This window comes from Artemia sp. Qi Xiang Cuo, chromosome 2 (assembly GCF_049724085.1).
Source record: "Artemia sp. Qi Xiang Cuo chromosome 2, ASM4972408v1, whole genome shotgun sequence".
Taxonomy (NCBI): domain Eukaryota; kingdom Metazoa; phylum Arthropoda; class Branchiopoda; order Anostraca; family Artemiidae; genus Artemia; species Artemia sp. Qi Xiang Cuo.
Genome location: NC_142795.1, coordinates 8,718,170 through 8,730,527, shown reverse-complemented (window position 1 = coordinate 8,730,527; position 12,358 = coordinate 8,718,170). Strand labels below are relative to the sequence as shown.

Below are 12,358 nucleotides of genomic sequence, written 5' to 3'. Positions count from 1 at the left end.
CCCCCCCCCCTACCACTTACCCATCAATTCTCAAAATACACTTAATAAAAATTTTTTGATAGCTTTTTTGTTCAGTGTAGTTGAAAGGTCTGGAAATTATGTCTTTAAGAATGACAACCCCCCCCCCAGCGCTCAGCAAAAGGGTTGTAAATTATGCCCCGAGGGCTTATAAGGTTTTTATGGAAAGGGTGGTCGTATAAACTCCAGAGAGGGCTCATTGGATTAGAAATCTGATGTTCTAGTTCCTTTTTTAAGAGTCAAAGTGACCGGGGGCAGACCCCCCTCCCCCCTACGTCGTATTTTCCGTAAATACATCCGATAAAATTGTGAGATAGCTATTTATTCAAAAATCGTCCAAATATCATATAATAAGGCCTGTGGGTGGACAGAATCGCCCAGAGTCTGGGGGTAAGGGTTGTAAATTATGCCCCAGGGGCATATCATGTTTTTCTGGCAGGGATGGTCGTACAAACTTCAGAAGAGGCTAATTCAATTTGAATTGTATAGTTCTAGTTCTCTTTTCAGAGTCACATATGACGGAGAGCAACTAGCCCCCCTCCCTGACATCCTTTTTTCTCAAAAGACATTCAATTGAAATTTTGAGATCGCCATTTTGTTACCTAGAGTCCAAAAATCATATAGCAATGCTTTAGGGTGGACACAATCCACCGAAGCCCATGGGCAAGGGTAGTAAGTTATGCCCCAGGGCATAAAAGGTTTTTCGGGAACGGTGGTCATATAAGCTTTGGGTCGGATGGAGCTCATTTGACTAGAACTCCGAAGTTTGTCTCTTTTTTAAGAGTCAAAAATGAATGGAGGACAATCACCCCCCCCCCCCCCTAAAGCTTCTCATTCCCTAAAATATAATTGATCGAAATTTCAAGAGATCTAATTTGTTCAGCATTTTTGAAAGGACCATTAATTATGTCTTTGGGGATGGCAAACTCCCCTCAGTTCACAGGGCAAGGGCTGTAAGTTAGGCAATTTGTTAATTGTTTACATATAGTACATGTAATTGAGAAAGGTATGCATGTTTGAAATTTACTTTCCAAGAAAACAAAGGGCATTCAAGTGAGCATTTCAGACAATGTTTTGAACTAAATCAAAACACGTTATTTGTACAAAGATTGTCAAAAAGGTGTTACACTGGAATAATTGAGTATATTTAGAAAATTTAGAAATTTAGAAAATTCGGAAAATGATAAGGGAGATGATCAAAAAGGCAATATATGGATGCTACCAATACTACTAGAACTACCACTACTACTACTACCAGACCAATCTATTTACAGTATTGAGAAGAAACTCGAGCTAAATAAAAAGACGCTATGTGCATGCAAATTGTCAAAATAGCATATCTCAAGAATCGATTTGGGTACTAAGTTGGTACTTTCAGAGAATGCTTAAAGGAGAAAATCATCTCCCCAAAAGGCAATAAGTGCCCACTAGTGCTAATACTACTGATACTGCTGCATTTACTTCTACTACTACTATTGATGCTACTTGCAAGGCTAAGAGCACTGAGAAGAAAAAATAATAACATACAGGGTATCAAAAGGACATATCAGCAATTTCATAGCAACGGCTGATTGTATTAAGTTGAGACCTCTAGGACTTGATGGGAAGAATGCTCTGCTGATCAAAAAGAAATATGTTAATACTATTACTAGTAATATCAGTACTACTACTGTGACTACTATTACAACTATGCCTAGGGGGTATGAAGGTGAAATTTTCAATGAATTTTGAGAAGGAGGGTCTGTATGCAGGTTATCAAAAGGGCGTAACAGCAGTATTTTAGGAACAATTTGGTGTGTGAATGTGATATTAACAGAGCTTTTTGTGGGGAATGTCGAACTAAACAAAAGACAATATTTGCAGCAAAATACTACTGCTTCTCATCATACTACTACTGTTACTGTTCTTGCTAATTCTATTACTACTACTGTCACTAAAAATTAGGCTGCTATAATTGATTCTACTGCTACTACTACTACTAATGCTAGTAGACTAAGGATATTAAGAATAAAAATTTGAGATGTATAGTAACTAAATCAAAACACACTATGCCGACACAGGTTGTCAATTGGATGCATCAGAAATGCTTCAAGAATGGTTGATGGTATTAAGCAGAAATACTCAGCGTGTCTAGAAGATGTTGAAGAAACCAAATCATGTTATGCCCATATGGCCACTAATGATGCTAAAACTATTGCTACTATGCAATCTAAGGGTATTAAGGTGAAGCTTCTAAGGAATATTTAGGCGGATGTTGTACTAAATCAAAACAAACTATGAGCATGTGAACTTTCAAAAAGGATGCACATCAATATCTGAAGAACAAATTATATTATTAAGTTATACCTTTGAGGGTAAGCTTAGGGGAATTTTGAACTAGCCAGAAGGCACTATGTGTATACTTTCAATGCTAAAACTGTAGTTACTGTAGCTAATGACGCTAAGGGTCTCTTAGGGAAAGTTTAGGAGGAGTTTCAATAAGATGAAAAAACCGTGTGCATGCAGATTTTCAAAAGGACATATAAGCAGTATCATAGGCTGCATCACTCTATAATAGCAAGAAATATTACTGAAAATTTTAAAGGAGCTAATTCGATTCAAAATTAAAAGTTCTGGTGCCCTTTTTAAGATTAAAAAGAGATTGGAGGGCAAGCAGCCCTTTTCTCAAGCCCATTCATTTTCCAAACGCATCCATTCAAAATTTTGAAACAGCCATTTTCTTCAGCATATTAGAACGGTCAAGCAACTATGTCTTTAGGGATATTGGATATGCCAACCCCCACAATCATGCAATTGGCCAATTATTGTGCAATTATGCTTTAAAGTTAAATGCTGCTTTAAACTAAATCAGAAGACATTGTGCTTATGGTTGCCAAGAAGACACCTCAGCAATATATAGAGAACGACTGGGAGTTTTAAGCTAAAGCTTTTGGGGCTAATACTATTACTACTTTTGCTCTTACAAAAATAAATGAAAAGACTGTAAGTGTATCCAGGTTGTCAAAGATCATAGATAGAATCTTTTGGGAATGATATTATTGGGAATAAAACTATTATTTTCTTTTTTCCTGAAAAGACTATATCAATAAAAAACGAGCAAAAATTAATTTAAAAAACTTTCCCTCAAAACAAGTTTTTCAAAGAAAAGTAAAGAGATCCATTAAGCCAAAAATGAGGGGAAATGAAGTCAAATGATTTTTCAATCATTAAACTACCACAAATCACTATCAATATATAAATGAAACTCAAAACAAACAGAGATTACAATAAATAGCCGAGTCAAACTCAAAACAAGCAAAAATTAACATTAGTACAGCTGATAGCCTTCTCAAGACCAGAACATAATTTGCGCTTTACTGAAGACAAAACATGTTTTGAATGTTTTCACTTTTTCTTTCTTTCATTAATAAAAAATTATCAAAACTTTGAGGAATAAATATCAGCATTTGTCAATTAAACTGACAATCCATGGTCATTCGTTTTTTTTGTTTTTTTTTTGTTTTTTTTCAGTAAAACGCAAATTATGTTCAGTGACAAATTATGTGACAATACAGTGACAAAAGGGATTTTTAAATGCTTCTTGGGGTAAAAAGTCCCAAAATAAAAACTTCAAAAAATACTAAAAATTTTATTCATTTACTCTTTGCTTACAAGAGTAACAAGGCAATTAAAAAAAGTGTACATTCAGAAATTTAATTTTCGCATAGATTTGGATTTTTTTTTTTAATTTGGGCCCTTAGTGAAAGTTCAATATTAATTGCTCGTTCAATTAAGGCCTTCAAATAAAATTATAAATTACGCAATCCTTACCTTCAAGACGTTTTTTTAGTTCTTATTCTTTCTTTTTTATTTTTCATTCTTACAGAAATGAATTAAAAACGAGCAGACATTAAATAAAAAGCTAGCAGTTTTTAACAAAACTAAAGAGGAAAGCTATGTCTTGAGCAGTGCAAACCAACCACCAGAAATTATAATGAACAATGAACTAAACGTTAAAAGAAACAGATATTAGACTTAATAAAAAAAATGAAACCAGTAATAAACTTTAATGTACCAAAACTAAAACTGATATTCAACTCAAGCTCAAAACGAACAGAAATTACTAGATATATGAATTGGAAAGTCGTCTCCCTTGTACTCCAAATATAGTTTAAAAAAATACATATTAAAATACAGATATTAAATTTAAAAGAAACAGATATTAGACTTATTAAAAAACGCAACCAATAATGAATTTATAACGTACCAAAATGAAACTGATATTTTTTTTTTATTCCAATATTCACGGCGCCCGGTACTTCAAAGTATCTGATATGCCGCTATTCGTTTACCTCTTTCACTGGCCTTGAGGTTTTAAATGTCTATTCAACCTTCTTTTGAAGCTGTCGACAGAGGGATTTGCAGGGATAATATCCCCAGGAATATCGTTCCAGATAGAAGTGCAACACTAGATGAAGCTGTTCCTCAAGTAATCGGTTTTTGGCGTATCCTCCTTTAGATAATTTGACCGAGCTGTGTGCATTTGTGTCTGCCTTGTCGGTTGGACAAAGGGGGGAACAATGCGAGAGAGTTTGTTTGAGGAAGGCGAATTCATGTACTTGTAGAAAACGGTCATCGACGCTACATCAAACCTTTCATTTAGAGGCTGGATCAATTCTTGTGTAGAGGCGCAGCCCACCCTATTTGCCCTAATCTGGATCTTCTAAAGTGGTGCCAAACAGCGTTTTAGGAGCACCAGCAAATAGTGGGCATCCATATTCAGCTATGGGTCTGATGCAAGACTTGTAGAGTGGGATGATCGAGCTTGATGGAAGAAGGTTTTTGCAGCAAAGAGTAACTCCCAGCTTTCTTGCACAGGAGGTTCTCACCCGATCAAGGTGGTTGTTCCAAGAGAGATCAGTGGAGAAATGAATCCCCAGTAGATAAAGCTCGTCGACTCTCTTTATAGCTTCATTTTTGAAGATGAAACTGAGGTGTTCACGTGGCACTTTTGATTGGGTAATTAGAAGCTCCTTTGTTTTCGATGCATTGAAATTGATCATTCATGCATCAGACAACTTTTAAATTTTCAAAAAATCCATCAGTAGGGAAAGGGACGTTTGTGTTAGGTCTTTGTGTTAAGGGACAGCTGTGTGTGTCGTCAAATCTCCAACAAAGTTATGCAGATGGTTTTTGAGGCTGTCGCCTATGTCGTTAATGTAGATAAGAAAAAGCATAGGTCCCAAGACACTGTCCTGGGGTACCCCTGCTTTCACTGGATATTCGCAGGAAATAAACCCATCAAGAACAACCCGCAGTGAACAATTGGAAAGAAAGCTCTCAATCACTTTTAACAGACATCCACAAACACCATACACATAGTTTCTTTAGCAGGCCATGGTGCCATACTCTGTCAAAAGCTATCGCAATGTTGAAGGATAGTAGCCTGATGTCATATCCCATTGCCAGTAGTTCTATCCACTCCTAATACTGGGCCACTAGGCAGTCTAATGTTAAGCGTTTCCGGCGGAGTCCATATTGGCAATTGCCTAGAAGGTCATTTGATTCCAGGTACTGATGAAGTGTTTTATTGGAGACGCTGTCGTAGACTTTGCCAACACAGGAGAGAAGGCTAATAGGCCTGTAGGAGGCCTTTTAGCCAAAACTTTAAAATGAACACAAATGACTAGATATATGAACTAGAAAGCCGTCCCCCTTGCACCCCTTATTATAGCGCGAGTGTCATTCGCACTTCATTGAAAACAATATATAGCCTACTTTAAGTCATATCTGTTTTACCATTATAACATTGAGAAAGAAATAGATTAGCAAAGATCACAAAATTAATCCGATTATATTTTATAATATTCTGGAAGAGAGGGGTGTGAAAGGATTTATCCTAAGAGGGAAGACTTATATACTCAGCAAATTCAAATTCTTTACAAAAATCTTTGGGAGAAAGGGAGGTATTTACCATTCCAGCATGCACATGCTCTCTGATGCTTAAGGTAGTTTTTGTGGTAGTTTTGTTTAAGGTAGTCTATCCTTATCCTAGGTTTAGTCTCTTAGAAAAGCCAATAATTGCACACCTCTAGGGAAAATGAAGTCTAAAAGGTTTGATGCTTGTGTCTCCAGAGCCAATATTGCTTGGATTGAATAAAAAACTGAGGGCTGAGGGTCAAAACTATAGAGCAAAACAGATAACAATGCTTCTTGGATAGCTCAAATCTTCCAACCACAGGACAAAAATTCTAGCTAAAAATGCATACAAAATTTTAATGAAGATCCAACAGGTCCTTCTCATGGTTTCAAATGACAGAATGTAGCCCTTCCTTCATGGAGGTTATACTGAGCACTGATACCTAAGGCCATAATAATAGCTGCTAGTCAGATTTTGATACCCCCTCCCCTGGCTTCCTCATAGAGGCTAGAGCATCTCCATATCATAGAAACGTATGAGCCTATCTCCTACTTCCCATCAGGTTTAGCTCCATCAAAATATTCTCTCCTGCTAAAAGTTATTTAGACAAGAGTTAAGGGCCCTCTCCCCCTTGTCATTCCTGATACAAATTGAATTATATCTGGACTCTGAAAAATAGGACCCAACTCTTAACTCTGGCTAAGCTTGATTGAAATCCAACAATGCCTCTTAGTAAATATTAAATCAAAAAACAAGTTTTTTCAACTGAAAGTAAGGAGCGACATTAAAACTTAAAAGAACAGAAATTATTCTGTATATCAAAGGGGCTGTCCCCTCCTCAACGCTTCACTCTTTACACTAAATTTTTTATTGTTTTAAAAAATAAAGTTGTGAGACAGAGTCAAACTTTAGTGTAAAGAGCGAGGTGTTGAGGAGGGACAGCCCCTTTCATATACAGAATAATTTCTGTTCGTTTTAAGTTTTAATGTCGCTCCTTACTTTCAGTTTAAAAAACTTGTTTTTTTTATATTTAATTTCTGATCGTTTTTTAGTTAATGCAGGTTTTATTTTGGCTCACTGTCATTAAATAAGTAAACAAAATTTGCATAAAAATTTTACTTTTCTTTTGCTAAATGGATGTCTCTAAATTTGGTTATGACGTAATTTACAAATTAACCTACGTAACTAACTTCTATATTCGTATATTTTTCTTCTGGCAAAAAATACAAAGTTGCAGATTTTTGCAGATATGAGCTTGAAACCTATGTAATAGGGTTTTCTGATATGCTGAACCTGATGGTGTGATTTTCATTAAAATTCTTTCACTTGTAGGGGATGTTTCCCCCCTCTTTAAAAAATCAGGTAAATTTTCTCAGGCTTGTAGCCTTTGATGAGTAATACTAAACTTAATAAAATTTATATATTTAGAATCAGCACTATAAATACATTCTTTTGATACATTTATTGACATCAAAATTCCGTTTTTAAAAGTTTCGATTACTATTGAGCCATATTGCTTGTTTTTTTATTACGTATGTTATTACGTATATGAGGGGGTTCTCCCCTTAGTCAATACCACGCTCTTTAAGTTAAAAGCATAAAAAATTTTTGATTCACAAACCCCTGAATCACAAAGGCTGTTTAATTAGAATAGATAGCTCTTCTGAAAGCACTGAAAATAACTGTAGCGTAAAGGGCGAGGTATTGACTTGGGGGAGAACCCCCTTACAAACATTATAATTTCTGTTTGTTTTAAATTCTAATGTTGCTTCTTACTTTCAGTTGAAAAAAATTGTTTTTTTTTATTTAATTTCTGATTGTTTTTTAAATAATGCTTGGGAATCCAGCGCCCCCTTCATAGAAATGTCCCTTACCCCAAAGAAACATCCTCCACGGAGATTCTCCAGAGTAACCCCCTCCTCTATCCCCCCCTCCAGAAAAAAATCCTTCCTGAAAATGTCTGTATACTTCCCAATAACCAATAAATAATGCTGGCAAGTCCAACACCCCCTTCATGGCAATTTCCCTTCCCCCATGAAAACTTCCTTCATGGACAGATCCTCCAACATAACCCTGATCTACCCACCCCCCCCCCCCCACTACCAGAAAAAAAACCCTGAAAACTTCTGTATACTTCCCAATAACCAATACTATATGTTAACATTGGGTAAAGTTCATAACTTTTAGCCCTCCCTCTGGGGACTTCAGGGGATTAAGTCATCCTAAAAGACATATTTATCATATTTTCGACCATGCTGAACAAAATGGCTATCCCAAAATTTTGATTGGGTGACTTTGGGAAAAAAATAAGCGTGGGAGGGGGTCTAGTTGCCCTCCATTTTTTTTGGTCACTTTAAAAGGGCACTATAACTTTTAATTTCCGTTCCAATGAGCCCTCCCACGATATTCTAGGACCACTGGGTTGATACAATCACCCCTGGAAAAAAAAAATAATAAACACGCATCCATGATCTTCCTTCTTGAAAAAGTGCAAAATTCCACATTTTTGTAGATAGGAGCTTGAAAGCTCTATAGTAGGGTTCTCTGATACGCTGAATATGATGGTGTGATTTTCATTAAGATTCTATTGCTTTTAGGGGGCCTTTCCCCTTTTTTCGAAAATCAGCCAAATTTTCTCAGGTGCGTAACTTTTCATGGGTAGGACTAAACTTGATGAAAGTTATTTATTTTAAATTCAGCATTGAAATCTGATTCTTTTGATGTATCTATTGGTATCAAAAACCCGTTTTCTAGACTTTTGGTTACCATTGAGGCGGGTTGCAAACAGTTTGTTACCACAAACTGTTTGATTAAGATTTCAAAATCTATGCAGCTTTTGCCCCTCTTCCCAAAGAAGAAACCTAGTTTGCTTTCCAAAACCCCCTGAAAAGCAAAACTAGGATATTGGCAGTTACCTCTAGTCAGGTTTGGTTTAGAGTGACCAAATTTTCTGGTATATGCCCTTATGACAAAAACGTTACAACTTGACAATTAACTCTCACCCTTGACCAATTTTTGTTTTAATCTAAAAGGTATTTCTAGTAAATGTCAGTAACATAAGAGTTTGTCCCATATTAAGTCTAATTTGTGTTTCTTTTAACTTTTAGTTCATTGTTATTTCTGGTAGTTTTATTTTTATTTTTTTGCTCTGTTCAAGACACAGCTTTGCTCTTTACTTTTGTTTAAAAAAACCTGTTTAGTTGATGACCTAAAAACATCTCTGGAAAAACTAGATTAAATGTCTAAACATCCCAATATTCTGGGATCAACAAATCACATATTCAAAATACTGTATTTTAATATTCCAAAAACACAAGGAAAAAGCCAAGAATCATAAAATTGTAAGATACATCTTTTAAGCATTGGACACAATGGCATAGGATTCTAATTTGGGAGGAGGCCAACCTATTATTTTGTTTCAGGAGAAATACAGTAGACCAACCCCCCCCCCCAACTAAATTCTTTGGCCTCCTAGTTAATAAATAAAGAAGATTCACACAAGGTAATGTTTAAAAATCTGTGGAAAGTATGGTCTGACACCCCCCCTCCCAAACTACATAATTGATCAGGTCTAAACCTTGAGGACAACCAATTTTTAAGACAAAAGAGAAAAAATAGAAAAAAAAGGTTTTTAGAGTATTCCTGTGAGAAGCAGGGGCCCTCTGTTTATGAAGATAAGTAATATGATCCAAAGTCTCCATTCAAGTCTTAAATGAATGTCTACCTCTAAAAGCCATACTGTGCCTTGGATAACAACTCCCCCTCCCCAGTTTTCAGTTATAACTAATTTATTTGATAGCAAAGAAAACGAGGACTTTTATGTGCTCTCAAAGATTAGGTATGTTTTTTTTTCATAAATATCAGCTAGTGAGAGAAGTAATCAGTCTGAAAACAATACAATCTTTGCACACAGCATATTAAGGGCCTTACAAAGATTAAACCCTTAAATTGTGCAAAGCTCCAATGGATAATAATATTTAAAACAGCTTCAGAGTTTGGGGAGGTATATTTTAAGGTATTTATAACAGAAAAGGCATGAAGGATCAACTGACAAGGACTCTGGAAAAGAGGAGTGTCAGAGGATTTATCCTAAGAGGGAAGGCTTACATACTCAGCAAAAAAAAATTCTTTACAAGAACCTTTGGGAGGGAGGGAGGTATTTACCATTCCAGCATGCACATGTTCTCTGATGCTTAAGGTATTTTTTGAGTTAATCCTTATCCTAGGTTTAGTCTCTTAGATTAGCCAAATATTGCAAACCTCTAGGGAAAATGAAGTCTAAAAGGTTTAATGATTGTGCCTCCTGTGCCAATACTGATAGGATTGAACAAAAAACTGAGAGCTGGGGATCAAAACTATAGAGCAAAATTCAGAAACCCAAAATTCCAAAGATCAGGCTATGTTTATAGGCCAAAAAGGTTACACCTTAAAAAAATTAACTCTCACCCTTGACCAAGATTTTTTGAAATCTAAAAAGTAATTCTGGTAAACATCAGTATTACAAGAGTTTGCCCCCTCCCCATCCATCACCCTTAGAGGTTGGGTTAGCTCTTAACCCTAAAAAGGCATAAGCCAGAGATATTAAAAACTACTCAAATAAAAATCAGTGAATAAAATCATTACTACCACCACTAGCCTACTACTGATAACTCAGAGAAGCATCAAGCTGCCTGAGACCAATAGAGCTATGCAAGCTCCTCCTCCATCATAATTTATTCAAAGCCTTTCTTTTATACCCTCCGATGAAGTTTTAATTTCCCTTAAATCATTCCAAGCCTACTTCCACCACATTGGAGACAACCTGCTTTCTGTTTAGCCCTAGACACACACAAATGTAAACATGCTGAAACATCCTATGTACAAATGGCTGATCATTTTTTATTTAAGTTTATTGTTTATAATTGGTTTATTTTTATTTTGTTCTGTGTAGTTAGTTTTTTAATTCTTGTCATTTGGGTTTTTGTTTCATTTTGATCACCATCAGGGATGGACCAGAGTTTTGCTTTTAAACTTGTGCAAACCCTACAGGACAGCTTTCTGCACCAGCATATTGTTGACCCCACAAGACTCAGAAGTGATTCCACTTCCCATGTACTAGACTTGGTGATCATAAAATCTCCAGTAGACATACTAGATCTTAAGATGCTGCCACCTCTAGGTAAAAGCGACTATATAGTTATGTCTCTATCAATGAATGTAAGTGCAGTGATGAACTCTGGTTCTAAACTTTATTATGATTATAGCAAGGGTTGTTACAATGAAATTCTAGAATTTATCCATTCTGTTTCTATTGTTGAGGAGCTTTGGTAAAGTTCTACAAAATCATAGGCCTATTATTGAGTTAGGACAAAAGTGAATACACCATTCGATGCCTTTTTTATGCTGATTACGAATATAATAAGCATTTCTATCGGAAATGAGTGTCAGCCCCCCCCCCCCTATATAGGCCAATTCAGGGTTAGGTATAGCCTATATAGGGGGGGGGGCTGAAATGCATTTCCAATAGAAATGCTTATTATATTCGTAATCAGCATAAAAAAAGGCATCAAATGGTGTATTCACTTTATTCCTAACTCAATAATATGGTTTCATAGAACTTTACCAGAGCTTCAGTCTAGGAATGCGGATGCGGATGTTGCTTTTGAGTTCATCCAAGTGGTTATAAAAGATTCATGCGATAGGCTTGTTCCACGTTAGCCTAATACATAAAAGAAGGTTCAAGAAAAAGAAGACGACATCCAAAATTTGTACTTGATGCTATTAGCCTAGTGATAAAAATAGACAATGGAGACAATATATGTTGGAAAAAAAATGAAGAAACATTGTAATAAAACAATCTCAGTGTTTCCACTCCACATATATTAAAATAATTTAAAAAAAAACTCACCTGAAGGAATCAGTGAATTATTCAATTTTGTTTAGGGATTTTCCATGTGCGCAAATTTTGAAAAATATTCAATGTTGCCTAATAAAAGTTTTTCTTCCTGATAAGAATTTCGAATATTAAAAGTTGAAGTATTATTTCTAATCCCCCAAGTGGACCCTGAATACGCCAAGTGACCCTCATTTTGAAATTCTATCCTCCTGCGTTTTAGCAATCAGGGACAGAAAATAAAAGAAACCTAATTTTAAAGTATAGTCTTCATAACCGGCTCCAATAACCAAGATTTCACTGCTATTTTTACGTCACCGTCCTCTTTGTAACGATTGCCACTGAGGTGGCAAGATTAGGGAGAGAAAATAAAAAATTCACTCATGGTCCATGGGGATATGTAGGAGCCAAGCAAATGGCCGAGCAGGCATCGGTTGCCACTGAAATTTGGGCTTGCATATGACGCCCAAATCGAGACAACAGATCATGAAATGGAAACACCCAGACTTCCCTGAAAATTTGAAGGCAGAACAGACTTTCTCCCAGCATAAAATCATGGCGTCGGTATT

At 35.9% G+C, this 12,358-nt stretch overlaps 1 protein-coding gene across 2 annotated transcripts in view; it reads right to left on the bottom strand.

Annotated features, from left to right (window-relative positions):
* LOC148954875 (T-complex protein 11-like protein 1) overlaps positions 1–11,864 on the bottom strand; it is an 89,387-nt gene extending 77,523 nt beyond the window's left edge. The window contains exon 1 of one of the 2 annotated variants that reach the window (XM_089098984.1): positions 11,805–11,864. The gene's annotated coding sequence lies outside the window, so the exon portion shown is untranslated. Of the gene's footprint in view, positions 1–11,519; positions 11,543–11,804 lie in introns of those variants that run through there. The other variant, XM_089098988.1, reaches the window with a different exon arrangement.
* Positions 11,865–12,358: the final 494 nt, after the last annotated feature.